Raw genomic sequence first — 20159 nt, 5'->3', positions numbered from 1 at the left:
ACAAAAACGGTGAGCAAAAATCCCAGAACCACACGGGGGGACCTAGTGAATGACCTGCAGAGAGCTGGGACCAAAGTAAAAGCCTTACCATCAGCAAGGGCATTGAAGATGAAACGTGGCTGGGTCTTTCAGCATGACAATGATCCCAAACACACCGCCCGAGCAATGAAGGAGTGGCTTCGTAAGAAGCATTTCAAGGTCCTGGAGTGGCCTAGCCAGTCTCCAGATCTCAACCCCATAGAAAATCTTTGGAGGGAGTTGAAAGTCCGTGTTGCCCAGCAAAAGCCCCAAAACATCACTGCTCTAGAGGAGATCTGCATGGAGGAATGGGCCAAAATATCAGCAACAGTGTGTGAAAACCTTGTGAAGACTCACAGAAAACATTTGACCTCTGTCATTGCCTGTTGGCAATGACAGAGGTCAAAGGGTATATAACAAAGTATTGAGAAACTTTTGTTATTGACCAAATACTTATTTTCCACCATAATTTGCAAATAAATTCAATAAAAATCCTACAATGTGATTTTCTGCATTTTTTTTTTCTCATTTTGTCTGTCATAGTTGAAGTGTACCTATGATGAAAATTACAGGCCTCTCTCATCTTTTTAAGTGGGAGAACTTGCACAATTGGTGGCTGACTAAATACTTTTTTGTCCCACTGTATCTCTCTATGAGAGTAATGTAAAAAACAAAACTAGTACTGAAAAAACAAAAACTAAAAACATTTCTTCTAACCTAATCAAATTAAAATCACTAAACTGAAAAAACTCCACAAAGAAAAATTATTCAACCCATGTGGTCATAGGAAAATAGACTTAAAGCAGCATACCCTTAGTTAAAAGCAATGCCCTCTCCTTCTTCACAGTGGTCCAAATTACAAATATGGCTAAGAACTATAAACTCAAACATATTTACAAATTACACAAATTGTCTTGAAAGCAGTATTACAAATGACCATAAATACATTATCCAAATGGCTTTCCAATGCGGGTGATCAAGCCACAACGGAAGGTCATCAGAGGTCACAGGTCATACAAAACCTTCAAAGAAGTGATTTTTACTATATTAGACAAATTATAAAAATAGACAATAATTTCCTACTTGCTTGTATCCCAGGTTCCCAGAACATTCCTTTATCAAAATAATTAACGTGTGTAATTACAACTCAGAAAATAAAAACTCATTAAAATTCCATGTGCGTTTAAAAATACCAACAAATAGTCATAACAAATGTTTTGTGTGTGTGTATTTGCAAACCTTAAGGTAAAAACAAAAACTTCCAGGCCCTTATCAATTTGGTAATTTATGGCCTCAATCTCACTCACTCTCCCCAAGATTATAGTCCCAGGAAACATTTCAAAGAGAGACAATGAAACACCCCATTTTCCCAGAAAGACACAAAACACTTTGTTAGTATTCATTACAATACATCGATTCAGAGACTCAAAAGTTAACTATAAACCAAACCTAATGATAATTCCACTGTACCTCAAATCATTAATCATACATTTTAATCAACATCAAAGTATATGTATGCTTAATTGAACATGCTACCCTTAGATACAATTATCCTGATTTCATTACTATCTAAATGTAATACTTTTTCCTCTGTCGCAAATGTAGTACATTTCTCAGCATTAGAAATCAGTAATTTAATCCCAGGCATTTAAAAAAAAAATGTAAACGTGTTCTCCCATGGCTCCTTCAACTCCCCTCCGTCCTGGAAGAAAGAATCCTACACAAACACATCAGAATACAATATTTAATTAAGTTAAATCAACATCTCTCAATCAAAATTGTACTGCCAGAAGTACAGAAAAGAGTGTACCTGAACAACGGTCAAAACAATTTGAGTAATGTTATTGTATATCCAACGTAATGACGCAGTTTTACGTTATTCCACAACAATCTACCTGCCTCTAGCAACTTACCCAGAAAATTAGTAGCCAACACAGCAACTAACTCTCTTTCTATCCTATTCCTTTTTTCCCAGTGGGCAAAAATATATAACCCCTCTCATTTCAACATTTTTCCTTAACTCTTATCGTAAGATTAAAACCAAACTTTATAACTTCCTCTTCTCTTTGCTCTTCACACTTATGAAATGTCCAAGACTTTAAAAAATAACACACACAGCGCCAAAATTATAACATGTGTCAGTCAATCTATAAGAATGAAAAACATTTTGGAAATCACTTTCTATTGCCATTATCTCGCCGCCATGGTTTAGAATTTCTTTAATTTAAATAACTGGCTCCTCTATTGATACAGTAATTTAAATTAGACTCAATTCTTAATACATTATTCCAGCAGATAATTTAGTGAACAGACATCGTCTTGCATCAAAATTCGCTTCGTTATTATTTTAAGTTGAATGAATTAGTCTATCAATTTAACCTAAACAAGCTATTAAAACGTTCAGTTTATATCTTATACAAACACTAGCGACCATAACTTTCCAGGCAAAACATACAAATAGTTTAACTACAATCAAAATCCCAGATTTTAGTTAGCGCATTGGCTGGGAACCAAACTCGGGACTCCAGCTTGGAAGGCAGCTATGCTCACCGCTATACCACCAACACTATGTAAATGACTAAGATTCTCCGCAAAGAAACCCACTTTACAATTAAAATCAAGACACGTCACTATAGGCAATTCCCAGGAAAATAATGGCCCTGGTTTAGATTAGCAATCAAAGAATAAAATCGACATTTATTGACTAGGAAACAGATCTTGCGCCTTTTAATAAAAGTGGATTATGTTTACTTATGCAACGTATTTCAATTACTTTACTACATCACGCAATTATAATTAGTTTGATGGAAAACCTTAAGCTTTGTACGACATTATAAATTACATCGAGATTCCCTCAAATTCTCTCTAACTTTATGGAAAACTGTTTATTCTATAAATCCCGCAACTTCTCTCATACTGGGAAGAAAAAATATAACATTATCAGACCTTAAGGGCAGTTTTATTTCAAATGTTGTACCCAGACGGAGATAATCCAATATGCGTTTTATAGTTACATCGTTAGGGTAAGATAACCAAAAGTGAACACACTCTAATCAGTTTCTAGAGCTCAATTTCCCAGATTTTGTAGACTAGTTTAATAGTGCTTAAACCCTCATCTTTATCAAATTCTTTAATTATAGATACCAACTCAAAACCTACCCACGTCTACGAATGGGTGGTTTAAATTGTATCTAATTATATTCTCAGCATTACTTTATCAAATCTCTAGTAATTGATTATACACACATACAATTTATCATAATTTCAAATATTCACAGAATCCATATAAAACGTAAGAAAACTTAGGTACTCACACAGAACTTTAAGGATCACCCACACAGGATTGGTCAGTTGTTCACAGAGAACATCAGAACATACTTGAAAGGTACACACAGAGTCAACCTACCCCGCTCACACAGAGCGACAAATATTACCTAGTGATCCCGTAACAAAATACTCACACAGAGTAACCCAGGGCATACCTGGCTAGCACATTTACAATAATTGGAATTCACCACTTCTGAGGGTCACTTAGATAATCACAGACACACAGAATGTGGTCCTTCTTCCAATAGGGCTTCACCAAGTACCATGTTTCACACAGAACACACAGTCCCCTTGGCCCCTCACCCCCACAGACCGCACCAATCCCCACTGTGATCAATTCAGTGTCAGGACAGCTCTAAGTCACCCGTAACCGGACAGTGGCAGAGTATATTTGAGTCCACAAACTCTCAGATTACTCTCCTCTGACTCGGCCCTGCTTACGCCGCCAAGGTGCCCTCCTTACACAGGAATTCACGCTCAGAGTATATGTAACAGAGGCATATTTTAAAAAACTCGACTTCAAATGTGTGTGGTTCGCTCACCTCCGTTTAAAAAATAAAATTATGTTCGAAATGTGGTATCCACTCGGCTCGCTTCCTCTCAGATCAAAGGTTGGTCCATCTGCTTCGTTCCTGAAGTGTGGTTTCCCTAAGATCCCAAGTTTGAGGGATCCCTCGTGCAGGATTTATTTACCTAGATTGTCAGGAATGGTCACCGAGTGAAGATTCACATCCCTTCCTCGTCGCCAAATGTCGTGGAAATTTCCTGTATTACCAAATCATGAGAGAGCAAACCACACACAAGTCAGAGTTATCATGAAGTCCATCTTTAATTATATGTGCTTCACCATAGCCCTGTGACATTACCTCATCCAATGGCATATATCAAATGTGATCCTGGACAAGATCACAGAGAGACGTGACTGGCACACAGACATTGTGGAGCCACCTAACTGGTTCCCCATTAATCACACCGTCCCCTCACATGGTTTAGGAATAGTTTACAGACACATTCACAGATAAGACTAACCAGACCTCTACCCTCTCTGGGCCCAAGTAACTTTTTCCACATGAGCATGCTTATGAAAATGAATAAAACATCTTATTTATAAATCTTACCTAAAGAATTCTGATTCTGCCACGACACCTCTCACCATTAGCAATAACAGGGGAGTTTAGCATTTCTGAGGGGGGTATGCTAGACACACAACTTTCTCACTTATAAGTATTCACGATTAATTTAGGATTATCTGTAATCATGGTAGCATCCACATTAATGTTTAGAAACATTCTATTATTTACAATAAAATGTACTCAAATGACAATACATAATTTACCATTCATTTCTATTGGGCACAAAATAATCTGAAACACAACCAAAACAAACTGCAAATGCATCCAACAAGTTTGTGGAGTCATTTTTGTTGTTGTTGTTGTTACCATTTAAGGCCAGGTACCACAGCCTAATAGAGTATTATTATTTTCCCTAGATTGCAGGAAATGGCAGTTACAGGTGTTCAAAAAAAAACTTGAGTCCAAAGGCACTCCCTTGTTAGAAAGTCCTGGATCGAACCCTGAACACAAATTAATTTGGGCAAATACTTTTGGGTTCCCTAAAATGGGGGGACTATGAACAAAACAATGCTGTAATTTCTAAATGGTTCACCCGATATGGATAAAAATACCCTCAAATGAAAGCTTGACAGTCTGCACTTTTACCCCAGTCATTGTATCATTTCATTTTGGACAGCACTGCATATATGTTCTAATTCTATGGTCACTGCACTCTAGGTACACATTTTTTGTTTTTATTTTGTGACCAACAACTTCATTCCCATTTGCAAGAATGTATAAATTGTGTGTGAATTGCATCATCAAAAGTCAGATCCGTATAGGAGTTTCCAATCACATAGAATCATGTTCGTGATGGATTCATCATCTAATACAGAGAATTGCTGCAAACAGAAAGTCTCCTGAGTAGGGCAACTCTCTAAGGCAGTGCATTGCAGTGCTAGGGCTATCACTACAGACCCTGGTTCCATTTCCGTTCGGCCCAATGTCGTCCGAGCTAGGGTAGGGTTTGGCTGGCCTAAGCCGCCATTGTAAATATTAATGTATACTTAACCGACTTGCCTAGTTAAATAAAAGATTTCTGTTTTTTTTTTTTTTTTATGTACGTAAGAGACAACAGTGTGGGCGTATTTTATGTGTGTCTATTTTGCGTGTGTGACTGACCTTAGCGGTGTCATCCAGCAGGTGTCCACGGTGTTGCAGGCCGAGCGCAGGTCCGACTCTACGAACTCGTACTTCTTGGACCAGTCCAGCGGTTCGTAACGCAGCCGCTCCTGGATGACGGCGTGGAACCAGGCCAGTAGGAAGTAGAGGCGGGCACGCTCATTGGGAGCCTGAAGAGGTGGTGAGGAAAAGGTTGGTTTAGTAATTCAAAAGGGTCAAAAGAAAACATTCAGTCAAGTTTAGAGGAAGGAGTGTGTGTAAGTGAGAGACCAACACGGAGGTAGAGTGACAGGAGAGATCAGAAAGCTAGAAGGAGAGAATGAGAGAGAGGCAGAGGAAGGCACAGTGAGAGAAAGCCAGAGAGAATCAGTATTCATATGGTTGTGTCACCTTGCACATGTGAGACACGGGGATGCTGTTGAAGGTCCTCAGAATATTGGCCTGACACTGGGAGGAGGCTCAAATACAAAGATACGTACAGCACGTAGCAGGTTCACTGGCACCTGAGATGAATGAGCGAGAGAAAACCCATTTAGATAGTCTAGATAAGTCAGCCACAGTGAGGTAAACAAGCTCAAGGTAAACAAACCAGAATGCTAAGTTATACCTCCTGTAGACATTTGTAATTTAAGTTTTCAATATCTTTAATCTACAACAGAATGAGCTTGAATGTTCAAAATCAGTCACTAGTTTATAGGGGCTCCTGAGTGCCACAGCGGTCTAAGGCACTGCATCTCAGTGCAAGAGGCATCACTACAGTCCCTGGTTCACATCTGGCGGTGATTGGGAGTCCAATAGGACAGCACACAATTGGTTTGGCAAGCATTGTAAATAAGAATTTGGTCTGAACTAACTTGCCTAGTTACATAAAGGACCAAATACACACACATTGAAAAGTTTGGGGTAGCTGGAAATGGCTGCTTTTTAATGGAGTATCTACAGTTGTGGCCAATTTTTTAGAGATTGACACAAATATTAATATCCACCAAGTTTGCTGCTTCAGTGTCTTTATATATTGTTGTCAGATGTTACTAAGGAATACTGAAGTATAATTACAAGCATTTCATAAGTGTCAAAGGCTTTTATTGACAATTACATGAAGTTGATGCAAAGAGTCAATATTTGCCCATATTTGGTATTTTTCAAGACCTCTGAAATCCGCCCTGGCATGCTGTCAATTAACTTCTGGGCCACACTGATGGCAGCCCATTCTTGCATAATCAATGCTTGGAGTTTGTCAGAATTTGTGGGCTTTTGTTTGTCCACCCGCCTCTTGAGGTTTGACCACAAGTTCTCAATGGGATTAGGTCTGGGGAGTTTCCTGCCCATGGACCCAAAATATCAATGATTTGTCCCCTGGGCCACTTAGTTATCACTTTTACCTTATGTCAAGGTGCTCCATCATGCTGGAAAAGGTATTGTTTGTCACCAAACTGTTCCTGGATGGTTGGGAGAAGTTGCTCTCGGAGGATGTGTTGGAACTATTCTTTATTCAAGGCTGTGTTCTTAGGCAAAAAAAATCCTAAGAAGCTAAGAAGCAACCCCACACATGAATGGTCTCAGGATGCTTTACTGTTGGCATGACACAAGACTGGTATTAGCGCTCAACTTGTCTTCTTCGTACAAGCTTTTTCCAGATGTCCCAAACAATTGGAAAGGGGATTCAGAGAAAATGACTTTACCCCAGTCCTCAGCAGTCCAATCCCTGTACCTTTTGCAGAATATCAGTCTGTCCCTGATGTTTCCCCTGGAGAGAAGTGGCTTCTTTGCTGCCCTTCTTGACACCAGGCCATCCTCCAAAAGTCTTCACCTCACTGTGCATGCAGATGCACTCACACCTGCCTGCTGCCATTCCTGAGCAAGCTCTGTACTGGTGGTGCCTTGATCCCGCAGCTGAATCAACTTTAGGAAACGGTCCTGGTGCTTGCTGGACTTTCTTAGGCCCCCTGAAGCCTTCTTCCCAACAATTTAACCGCTCTATTTGAATTTCCGATAAATGGTTGATTTAGGTGCAATCTTACTGGTAGCAATATCCTTGCCTGTGAAGCCCTTTTTGTGCAAAGCAAAGATGACGACACGTGTTTCCTTACAGGTAACCATGGCTGACAGAGGAAGAACAATGATTCCAAGCACCACCCTCCCTTTGCAGCTTCCAGTCTGTTATTCGAACTCAATCAGCATGACAGAGTGTTCTCCAGCCTTGTCCACGTCAACACTCACACCTGTGTTAATGAGAGAATCACTGACATGTCAGCTGGACCTTTTGTGGCAGGGCTGAAATGCAGTTGAAAGAGGGACTTTGCAATTAATTGCAATTCATCTGATCACTCTTCATAACATTCTGGAGTATATTCAAAATGCCATCATACAAACTGAGGCAGCAGACTTTGTGAAAATTAATATTTGTGTCATTTTCAAAACTTTTGGCCACGACTGTACATAGGCGTACAGAGGACCATTATCAGCAACCATCACTCCTGTGTTCTAATGGCACGTTGTGTTATTAACTAATCCAAGTTTATAATTTTAAAAGGCTAATTGATCATTAGAAAACCCTTTTGCAATTATGTTAGCAAAGCTGAAAACTGTTGTTCTGATTAAAGAGGCAATAAAACTGGCCTTCTTTAGACTAGTTGAGTATCTGGAGCATCAGCATTTGTTTGTTCGATTACAGGTTCAAAATGGCCATAAACAAAGAACTTTCTTCTGAAACTCATCGGTCTATTCTTGTTCTGAGAAATGAAGGCTATTCCATGCGAGACATTGCCAAGAAACTGAAGATCTCGTACAACGCTGTGTTCAACGCTCCCTTCACAGAACAGCGCAAACTGGTTCTAACCAGAATAGAAAGAGTGGGAGACCCCGGTGCACAACTGAGCAAGAGGACAATTACATTTGAGTGTCTAGTTGGAGAAACAGATGCCTCACAAGTCTTCAACTGGCAGCTTCATTAAATAGTACCTGCAAAACACCCGTCTCAAAGTCAACAGTGAAGAGGCGACTCCGGGATGCTGGCCTTCTAGACAGAGTTCCTCTGTCCGGTGTCTGTGTTCTCTTGCCCATCTTAATCTTTTATTTTTATTAGCCAGTCTGAGATATGGCTTTTTCTTTGCAACTCTGCCTAGAAGACCAGTATCCCGGAGTCTCCTTTTCACTGTTGACGTTTAGAGCCAGTTTGCGCTGTTCTGTGAAGGGAGTAGTATACAGCGTTTTACGAGAATAGACTGACGAGTTTCAGAAGAAAGTTCTTTGTTTCTGGCCATATGCCTATGTAGATATTTACAACATTATGTTCAATAAGATATTATTTTAAATGGAGAAAAAGTGCGTTTCTTTCAAAAACAAGGACATTTCTAAGTGACCCCAAACTTTTGAACGGTAGTGTATTTTGATAAAATATTTTTTTGTTTAAAGATAATGATTAAATACTTCTACCCTGAAACCTAACTATTAGAGATTATAGTTTATGTAGCATGTATAAGGAATAATTAAAGTGTTAAACTTAAGTCCAACTAGGCTCAGAAGAGACCTGTAAGGGAGAGAAATGTGTGTGCCTAAGAAAATACTGAGAACAATTAAACTGTGTTTGACTCGACCTGGCTAGAACTCTGAGAAACTTATGATAGGACAGGGAGTACTTCTCAAGGTTTCCCTAATCTCGGGGAACGGAACCGTCAGCTGGGTAGTGATACACAGTGGTGAGAACTATGGAGAAGGATGCAACTCACCTACTGTTTGTGTGTATGATTGTGCGTAGGATACCTACTGTTTGTGTGAAAGTATGTGCGTAAGTAAGGAGCGAGGTATAAAATGGATGTCTTTGTATAATGGACTTCGGAGTGCTTTCGTGAATATTTTTTTTGTTGACAATTATAAGCTGGGAAATCTGTCCATTTCATTTAAACCAGAACCTTACAAACTCTGGGTTGCAGACTGAGTAGATTAATTGTAGTTTATGAACATTGATAACGGAATTCTCATAACAATTTGGTCCTTTGAGCCGGATTCCAATACCTGTCCCTGTCGTCCAAAGGTAACACGCCAAAAACCGTGCACGGGCAGGTCGTTGACCCGTTAATTCCATAACAGGCCGGTATATATCTAAGGTCGACAGAGACAGTGACGGAATCCAAAAAACATTGCTTTTCCCAGCCTACAAGACAAAGGTCAGTAAATCTTTATTCACAAATTTGGGGGAATATTTTAAGACATCTTGGACTTGATATTCTAAACACCTAGAATTAATCAAGGATAGGAACTTAGTTATTCTAAACAGATTCACCGTGATGGTTTAATACTTTGTGTATTAACGAAATCAATCAGGTCCGCGAAGACCTGAGGTACATGTGAACTACCATAAATAAAAATAGCTTAATAATTGAGGTCTGTGAGAAAAGGCCGAGAGGTTATTAAGAAGGGATATAAAGTAGGTGCTGTGAGATAGGACGGTGATTTGGTGCAAATAGGATAACTTAAATTATGAATTAACATGTGGTAAATTAACCATAGATCCGATTCAAAAGACATGCCTAAATAAAGTCCTAAATTGAGGAGAGGATATAAAATAGGTTTTGTGAGATAGGACTATGCGAATAAAATTGTATGCGAACAAAATAACTCAAATGGTCAATTAACAAGAGTGAATTAACCATAGATCCGATTCAAAAGACAATACTGAAATAAAGTCCAAAAAGGAGGAGAGGTGAGAGATTTGAATTAAACGAAACGAGGTAAACTAATCATACATCCAAATTTCTAGTCATAATAACTACAAGGTTTTAACTAATAATGGGAGGTAAATCCTCAAAGGAGGTCCCGGAATTAACCGGGGATGAGAGGTAAATCTAATGCCCAAAATGGAGAAAGAAGTATGAATTTGAGAAACGTCTAGATGTAGAAAAATGAGAATTAATGATAAAGTAGATACATAAGATGTGTAGATAGTCAAGGGAAACGACAGGTCGAGGGTTATCTAACCTGGCTGTCTGAAGCCCAGAAAAGAAGGTAAGAAGGCAAGTGTAGAGAAAGGGTGAGAGAAAGTTTCAAGAAGGATATCAGTGGTGAAAAAAATGATGTGCGTGTGAGACTTAATAACTTATCAAAAGTCACAATAGTAATTATTTCTAAATTCTGAGTAGGAGATAGAGTGACAAAAGAGGAAAGGAAAAGAGAAGATAAGGGGACATGCAGAGAGAAAGAGAGAATCATCGCCGGAGAAATGCTTGGAACTTTAAATTAGGGCTATTTTCTGGGAATTGTCTCGGTAGTATGTGCCTGATTTTACGACTACAGACAATTATAAATACGGTTATTTGCGAAGAGTCTTTGACATTTCAATAGCTTTGGTGGTCCAGGGGTATAATTCTCACCTACTACGCAGGAGAACTGGGTTCATTTTCCAGCCTATGCACCAATAGACTAAAATCTGGGTTTCTGATTGTAATTCAACTATTGGTATGTTTTGCCTGGAGAGATATGATCGTTAGTGTTTGTTTAAGATATAAACTGAACGTTTTAATAACTTGTTTAGGTTAAATTGAAAGACTAATTCATTCAAAATACTAGCAAGGCGATACCCATGTAATATGTTGTCTGTTGCCTAAATGGTCTGCTGGAATGACTGAATCACAGAAGAGACAGTTACCTAAATCTAATGTAGAGAGGTAATTGTGATAGAGTTGTGCCCACCGAAATGTGTTTTTTATTCTTATGGATTGACTGATGTAGGTTATACATGTTACTTTTAAATCTTGGACATTTCATTAGTGTGAAGCCGGAAGAGAAGGGAAAGTTGTAAAGTTTGGTTTTACGATAGAGGTAAGTTGTTTGAGTAGGGGTTATGTTAAGTTGTTTGAGTAGGGGTTATGTTTTCGCCTACTGGGAAGAGTAGGTGAGTTAGTTTATTTTTGGCTGTAAGGGATTCAGGTCTGAATAGTTAACTTTTACGATTTGTGATAGTTTCTGATTATTGTTTTTTGTTTTAATGTTTAAGTAACAACAGTGAATTTGAGCAGGAAGTTAATGTATTCTAACATTATAAATCTGTTTCCATTATGTGGAACAAAAGCAGATTGACTAAAGGTGCTTTTCCTTAAAGGGAACTATACAGTCATCTCTCATGGAGGACATCTTAAAGGGGTACACACACATGGAATTTTTATTTTCTGAGTTTTAATTAGACACGTGAATTATTTTGATAAGGGAATGTTCTGGGAACCTGGGGTACAAAATGTAGAAAATGTCTGACGGGTTTTCTTTAATTTGTCTAATATAGTAAGAAACATTTCTTTGAAGGGGTGGTGTGACTTTTGACCTCTATGATGGCTTTCCTTTGTGGTCTGATCAGCCTCATGGGAGGGCTATTTGGATAATGAATTTAAGGTAATTTGTAATACTGATTTTAAGGTCATTTGTGTAATTGATAATTATGGAGTTTATAGTTCTTTGACATATTTGTAATTTGAACCAATGAGAAGAAAGATAGGGCATAACCTTTGACTAAGGGTAGACTTCCTTAAGTCTGTCTTCCTATGGCCATAGGGGTACAATAATTTTGTGTTTCAGAGTAGTGATTATCATCTGATTATGTTATTTGAAACTTTGTTTTATCTTTTGACCAATTATTATTATTGAGTATTTTTTATACAATACTCTCATGGAGAATTATGGGTTAAACATGGGTTTATAAAAAACTGTCATAAGGTTATTTTGAAACTCCAACTATTTTGGCTTAAGTAATGTTTAGTAATCTAGAAAAGTTTTATTTTCCCTTAGGTAGTCAGATGTTGTTGTATGCAGTGTAATAAATTTAACACAACAAGGATGTGAAATTGATATAATAGTATTATAGTTTATATTTGAATGAGGTTATAAAGTTAGCAAGAATACGTTTTAATAATGGTAGACTTATGTTAAAGAGCAACCAGGCATCCTCTACTGACAGGATGAGGTAAATATCCTTCCAGGATACCTGGGCCAGGTCGATTAGAAAGGCCTGCTCGCTGAAGTGTTTACTGTAAGTTACTGAATTGAGGTGACGGGGCGTCATATTGTGTAATCTTTCTGCCGTGTTTGATTAGTTATCTTTTGATTTCCTTGCGTATTTTCTCCTCACCGTTCCTCGGCCAGTCTGCTCCTCCACAATATTCTCAGAGCAGAGTATGCAGGGGTAGCCAGGCCTGTTGCCCTAGCCCAAGAGTCCTCAAACTTTTTTTGTCCCACGACCCCATTTTGATATGACAATTCTCACGACCCCAATCATGTGAAAAATATTACGAGGTTGGATGACAGTAGGAGCTTGTCCCCCCCCCCCCCCCCCTCAAAGATTCCAGTTGTCTTGTACGTACTTAAGTCTGAGATTTCCACGTTCCCATTGGTTTTTAATGCAGCATTAATGCTCAGATGTAGACTGCAGGGTATTTATTCCCTTTGAGTCAAGAACAAATACTCCTACATAATGACCCGTGAATGCATTCGGTCACGTGACAGCTCGACCACCTGATAGATTTCACTTTCCGAAAATTCAACTGAAAATTCAATTCAAACGGATTTGGAAATTAGTCCCAAAGTGCTCTTCCGTGCATTGGAGTTTGGGACACTTACTGATCCTGTTTTATTTTACAAACATGTGTCACGAACCGGCTCAAAGCCCATAACAAAGGGAGACAACGTGTAGATAAGGCATAACAAAATATATATTTATTAACTAAAGCAACTAAGAAAAATATACAATGGTGTGTGTAATCAGTAATCAGTAGTGTAAGTGATTGTTTTGCATGCATGAATGTGATAATGCAGGGTGTTGAAAGGTGCCAAAGCAAACAAACAAAAGGCCACCAAGAACCACAACACAATCTACAAAGGTGTCTGCATGGAGAGAGTCTCCTCCATGAATGTGGAAGAGGTCTAATTTATCCTGGGCGACACCGGGCCCAGGTGTTTCCCATGAAGCTGACGACCCTCTCAACTCCGCCCACCGGCATCCTAATAAGGAAACAAGAACAAAGACAGAATACGGCAGACAGAGTGGGAGGGTCGTCACATTCCCCCCCATAAAACCGGGGACCAACAAGGGCCCCGGAACAACGACACAGCCTCTGCGTCCCAAATTGACACAGCCTCTGCGTCCCAAATTGACACAGCCTCTGCGTCCCAAATTGACACAGCCTCTGCGTCCCAAATTGACACAGCCTCTGCGTCCCAAATTGACACAGCCTCTGCGTCCCAAATTGGTGAGGGGTTATGTGTTCACACCTCCACCTGCCCCAGCGAACCTCCTCCTCCCCAGACCTCAGCAACCTTTGCGCATAGGAAGCAATATTTAAGAGGAAAGAAGAACACAAGACCAGGAGGGAACAGACAGGAAAGATAGAACATGACAACAACAACCAATGGTCAGTCACGTAAGCATTCAGGAACATGGCACAGCGGAGGGAAGGAGGCATGGTTAGCTTTTGAAAGACTCTCCAATAAGATTTTTTTTCCTATGAATCCACTGATTCGGTCACTCATCTGTAGAACGTTTTTGTATTTCCCCTGCATGCTTGCATTCAGTTAGCCAAATATGTCTGTTTTAGGCGAGGAGACGTCTTCTTTTCATTACAAAGAAAGTCAACCAAGTCTGTCTGTTGTTTTTTTTTTACATGAATTGTAAAATGACAGTTCCTCTCTCAATGCAAAGAATCTTTCTAACACGCCCTCTCGATAATCACCAAGCCTTGGTGTGAAATAGAACATTGTCATGCTCGGATACCATATCTCCACAGTTTTGCGAACAGACATGCGCGCAGTGGATGTGGTTTGATGTAGTTTACAATCGAAGTTAACGGTACATCTCAGAGTCCTGTGCTCAGCTATATTGCTGCCAGTTGCTCTCTGTGTATCATAAAATATGTCCATATGGCAGAGGGAGACACAGAAGTCTGCCTGCCATCCCACCATAGATTTCATGGGATTTAATGGTGACATGTCAATATAGCCACGCAGCATAATGAACATCCTGTGCCATTTCATGCTCAGGAATTGTGAGCCACAACAATATGTCCTTGTGCAAAGCATCCAGATATGTAGAGTATAGCGAACAAATGTCAATGTATGGGCATCTAGGCCCTTACATCTAACGTCCATTTGGAGAGCATAAGTTGGGGAGTTGGAGTTGTTCAGTCAGTTTTCCGCTTGATTCAAATCAAATCAAATTTATTTGTCACATGCAGATGTTAATGCGAGTGTAGCGAAATGCTTGTGCTTCTATTTCCGACAATGCAGTAATAACCAACGAGTAATCTAACCTAAGAATTCCAAAACTACTACCTTATACACACAAGTGTAAAGGGATAAAGAATATGCACATTAAGATATATGAATGAGTGATGGTAGAGAATTGGATAGGCAGATGCAGTAGATGGTATCGAGTACAGTATATACATATGAGATGAGTAATGTAGGGTATGTAAACAAAGTGGCATATGTCGTGGAAATTTCCTGTATTTACCAAATCATGAGAGCAAACCACACACAAGTCAGAGTTATCATAAAGTCCATCTTTAATTATATGAGCTCCATCACAACCCTGTGACTCTCAGATCAATTCAGTGTCTATAAATGAATTCTTCCTTACACATTGCAACTGAGATCCTTATAGCAAAGACACACATAGCCAGACAGCATTGGCTATAAATTATCGTTCAGCTTTGTCTCCTAAACTATGTTCTCATCTCGCTCTCAGGACCATAAAAAAATCCTCATATCATCAGGCATATATCAAATACACCCCTCCTTGACAAGATCACAGAGACACAGTGACTGGCACACAGACATTGTGGAGCCAAGAGATAATTGATTTAAAAGATATGTTTACATATGAAGACAAGCTTGACCCCTCCCCTCTCTGCGGCCCAAGTAACTTACTCCATGACCGAGAACTGCAACCGGCCAACAGTATTATACAAAAATAGACATTCTGATGAGAAGTAACTCACAAGCATATAATGAAAATAGAACATCTTATCTATGTTACCCAACTAATTCTGATTATTCCCCAACACATAGTTTAAAGTGGCTAGTGATACATGTATTACATAAAGATGCAGTAGATGATATAGAGTACAGTATATACATTTACCTATGAGATGAGTAATGTAGGGTATGTAAATATTATATTAAGTAGCACTGTTTAAAGTGGCTAGTGATATATTTTACATCAATTTCCATCAATTCCCATTATTAAAGTGGCTGGAGTTGAGTCAGTGTGTTGGAAGCAGCCACTCCATGTTAGTGGTGGCTGTTTAACAGTCTGATGGCCTTGAGATAGAAGCTGTTTTTCAGTCTCTCTGTCCCTGCTTTGATGCACCTGTACTGACCTCGCCTTTCTGGGTGATAGCGGGGTGAACAGGCAGTGGCTCGGGTGACTGTTGTCCTTGTTGACCTTTATGACCTTCCTGTGACATCGGGTGGTGTAGGTGTACTGGAGGGCAGCTACTACTACTACATCTATCTCTAGGTACATATGGTGTCACGGGGAATGACACTGGATGGACGAAGCAGGTACGGGGAGTAAACATTTAATAATTAACGGACATAGCACGAGACAGGAACAATATCAAAAACAGAAACTAAGACAAAAGACAATTACAATGAAGCAGCAGGGAACAGAGCTAGGGAACTGACAAATATAGGGGAGGAAATAAACAGGAGATAAGTGAGTCCAGGTGAGTCCAATAATGCTGATGCAAGTGACGAGGGAAGGCATAATTAAAATACTGACTGAACAATGAACACTTATTTGAACATAATATAGTACATAAATAAAATATTTTTAGTCTCAAATAAATAATGAAACTGTTGGAGAAGAAAGTAAAAGTGCAATATGTGCCATGTAAAAAGCTAACGTTTAAGTTCCTTGCTCAGAACATGAGATCATATGAAAGCTGGTGGTTCAATATTCCCAGTTCTTCAATATTCCCAGTTAAGAAGTTTTAGGTTGTAGTTATTATAGGCATTATGACGCATCGACTATTTCTCTCCATTTGTATTTCACCTTTGACTATTGGATTTTTTCAAATTCACTTTAGTATTGCCAGCCTAATCTTAGGAGTTGATAGGCTTGAAGTCATAAACAGATTGTGAATCAAGCATTACTAAGAGCTGCTGGTGTAACGGTTGTCTTCGTCCTCCTCTGACGAGGAGTAGTAAGAAGGATCGGAGGACCAATGCGCTGCGTGGTATGTGTTCATATTTTTAATAAAAAGAACTGAACACTGAACAAAAACAATAAAGTGAAGGAACATAACAACAACCGAGGTTGTTAAGGTTAAATGGAAAAAAACACTAAACAGGAAATAATCCCCCACGAAACACAGGTGGGAAAAGGCTACCTAAGTATGATTCTCAATCAGAGACAAACGACACCTGCCTCTGATTGAGAACCATACCAGGCCAAACACAAAAACACAACATAGAAATAAGAACATAGACTACCCACCCCAACTCACGCCCTGACCAACCTAAAACAAAGACATAACAAAAGAACTAAGGTCAGAACGTGACAGCTGGCAAACACAGTAAAGTTTGAAAGAATGCTTACGAGCCTGCTGCCGCCTACCCCACTCAGTCAGACTGCTCTATGAAGTATCAAATCATAGACTTAATTATAGTATAATAAACACAGAAATACGAGCCTTTGGTCATTAATATGGTCAATTCCGAAAACTATAATTTTGAAAACAAAACGTTTTTTCTTTCAGTGAAATACGTAACTGTTCCGTATTTTATTGAACGGGTGGCAACCCTAAGTTTAAATATTTATGTTACATTGCACAACCTTCAATATTATATCATAATTACATAAAATTCTGGCAAATTAGTTCGCAACGAGCCAGGCGGCCCAAACTGTTGCATATACCCTGACTCTGCGTGCAATGAATGCAAGAGAAGTGACACGATTTTCCTAGTTAATATTGCCTGCTAACATTAATTTTCTTTAACTAAATATGCAGGTTTAAAAATTATGTACTTCTCTGTATTGATTTTAAGAACGGCATTGATGTTTATGGTTAGGTACATTCGTGCAATGATTGAGCTTTTTTCATGAATGCACTTTTGTTAAATCATCCCCAGTTTGGCGAAGTAGGCTGTGATTTGATGATAAATTAACAGGCACCGCATTGAGTATATGCAACGCAGGACAAGCTAGTTAACCTAGTAATATCATCAACCATGTGTAGTTAACTAGGGATTATGTGAAGATTGATGTTTTTTTTATAAGTTTAATGCTAGTTAGCAACTTACCTTGGCTTCTTGCTGCACTCGCGTAACAGGTGGTCAGCCTGCCACGCAGTTTCCTCATGGAATGCAATATAATCGGCCATAATCGGAGCCCAAAAATGCAGATTACTGATTGTTATGAAAACCGGCCATGCCAATTAATCAGTGGACCTCTAATTCGAACCAATGTCTTAAGTAGTTTAACATGTTATTACTTCAACAAGTTACACGTTTGTCAAAAACTTTATATCAAAGGAATGCTCATAAATAAAACCACCCCCTGGCCAGTTGGGTGAACCCTGCTGTAGTCTTTTGGTAAAACCGTCAGCATTTTATTTGACAGGCAGGTTAGCTAGCTAGCAAATAAGATATTTATTGCCATCTAGTTAGCTAGCTAACGTTACTTGAATCATACTGACCTTTGAGAGTGCTTCTCTCGACGGGAATGGTGTGAATTTGGGGGTCTGAGAGAAACTTCCTCATCTGCTCTTCTCTTCTAGAACGGTTTTCAAGGAGGTCGGAGCCTCGCCGCCATCTTCCAGGAGCAGGGGGACAAGTTTACGAATGTGTTCCTGCAGCACCGCGGCATCAGCAATTGTTTGGACGGCAGGTGACACCTCCATTGTGCCGAAGCTATCGTCGCCCATGCTGCTGTCGAACATTTTCCGAAATGACAAACAACGATCAGCCGTAGACTCAACAGTGAACTAGACGTCAACTAGACGTCAAGTTTTTTATTTTTTATAGTTAATTTTAATTTTTTATTTTTATTAACTTCTCTAGGGTAGGGGGCACTATTTTCACCTCCGTATGAAAAGCGTGCCCAACGTAAACTACCTGCTACTCAGGCCCAGAAGCTAGGATATGCATATAATTGGTAGAAATAATTGATAGATAATTGATAGAAAACACTGTAAAGTTTTCAAAACTGTTCAAAATGACTTGGCAGGCGAAAACCTGAGAAAAGTCCATCCAGGAAGTAGGATAAAAAAAAGTTTTCTATTCAATGCCATTACAGTATCCATCCACTTAGGGCTCAAATTGCACTTCCTATGCCTTCCACTAGATGTCAACAGTCTTTAGAAATTGTTTCAGGCTTGTATTCTGAAAAATGAGGGAGTAAGAGCACTCTGAATGACTGGACCCTACAGTGTCACAGAGCTTTTTCATGCGCAATCCCGAGAGCGCGCCTTTCTTGTTTACCTTTTATAATTGACGATGTTATTGTCCGGTTGAAATATTATCGATTATTTAGGCTAAAAACAACCTTAGGATTGATTTTAAAGATAATTTGACATGTTTCTACTAACCTTACAGATACAATTTGGATTTTTCGTCTGCCTGTTGTGATTGCGTTTGAGCCTGTGGATTACTGAAGAAAACACACTAACAAAACGGAGGTTTTTGGATATAAAGAGAGACTTTATCGAACATAACGAACATGTATTGAGTAAATTAATATCTTCTGAATGCAACCATATGAAGATCATCAAAGGTAAGTGATTAATTTTATCTCTATTTCTGACTTGTGTAACTCTTCTACTTGGCTGGTTTCTGTTTGTAATGATTTGACTGCTGGGCGCTATTCTCAGATAATCGCATGGTATGCTTTCACATAAAGCCTTTTTGAAATCTGACACCGTGGTTGGATTAATAAGAAGTTTATCTTTAAACCCATGTATAACACTTGTATGCTTCATTAATTTTTATAATGAGTATTTCTGTTTTTGAATTTGGAGCTCTGCAATTTCACTGAATGTTGGCCAGGTGGGACGCTACCGTCCCACATACCCTAGTGAGGTTTAACAACAAATCAATACAGGAAGTATAGATGGGAACACAAGTATATATGAATAATATACAATGGACAATTGGGCTAGGTGGTACAATATCACATTACACAAGGACCTTGAGGGACATACATAGAATTTATAAGTGTAACAGATTTTTGTTAGTAGAGTACTTAATTGTCTTAAAATACCTTACAAAAAGAAATTGAACTGCAAGAAAAAAAATTGTTCTACATTTAAATTTGTGAATGTGAAATTTGGCCCCAAAAATGTTTCAGCTTATTTCTATCGTAGGTAAAGATTCCCAAGCAGTACATCTCTCCACAATAGTGCAATATCTTCATAAATGTGTTCAATTATAAATCTACTGATGTCTTGCTACAGTTTTCTTACATGAATACAATGCCAAAAAAGATGCAACACTGTTTCTGGGTGGCCTGCCGCCCCAAGTATGTTTGGCACATGCATTATCTTTCAATTAAACTATTTTAGACAGGTTTATGGCACCTACTAAATGAAATGTCTGTCT

The 20159-nt window shown here is 38.9% G+C and overlaps 1 non-coding gene and 1 pseudogene across 1 annotated transcript; both read right to left on the bottom strand.

Moving 5' to 3' along the window:
• LOC110504167 (cytoplasmic dynein 1 heavy chain 1-like) overlaps positions 1-18502 on the bottom strand; it is a 39696-nt pseudogene extending 21194 nt beyond the window's left edge.
• On the bottom strand, positions 5216-5288 carry LOC118944383 (small nucleolar RNA SNORD50). The gene has a single exon (XR_005039609.1). It is a non-coding gene; the product is annotated as a small nucleolar RNA SNORD50 (small nucleolar RNA).
• Positions 18503-20159: the final 1657 nt, after the last annotated feature.

Source organism: Oncorhynchus mykiss, chromosome 25, assembly GCF_057628025.1.
Source record: "Oncorhynchus mykiss isolate SJ-2025 chromosome 25, ASM5762802v1, whole genome shotgun sequence".
NCBI lineage: Eukaryota > Metazoa > Chordata > Actinopteri > Salmoniformes > Salmonidae > Oncorhynchus > Oncorhynchus mykiss.
This window is presented reverse-complemented; position numbering and strand designations above follow the sequence as displayed.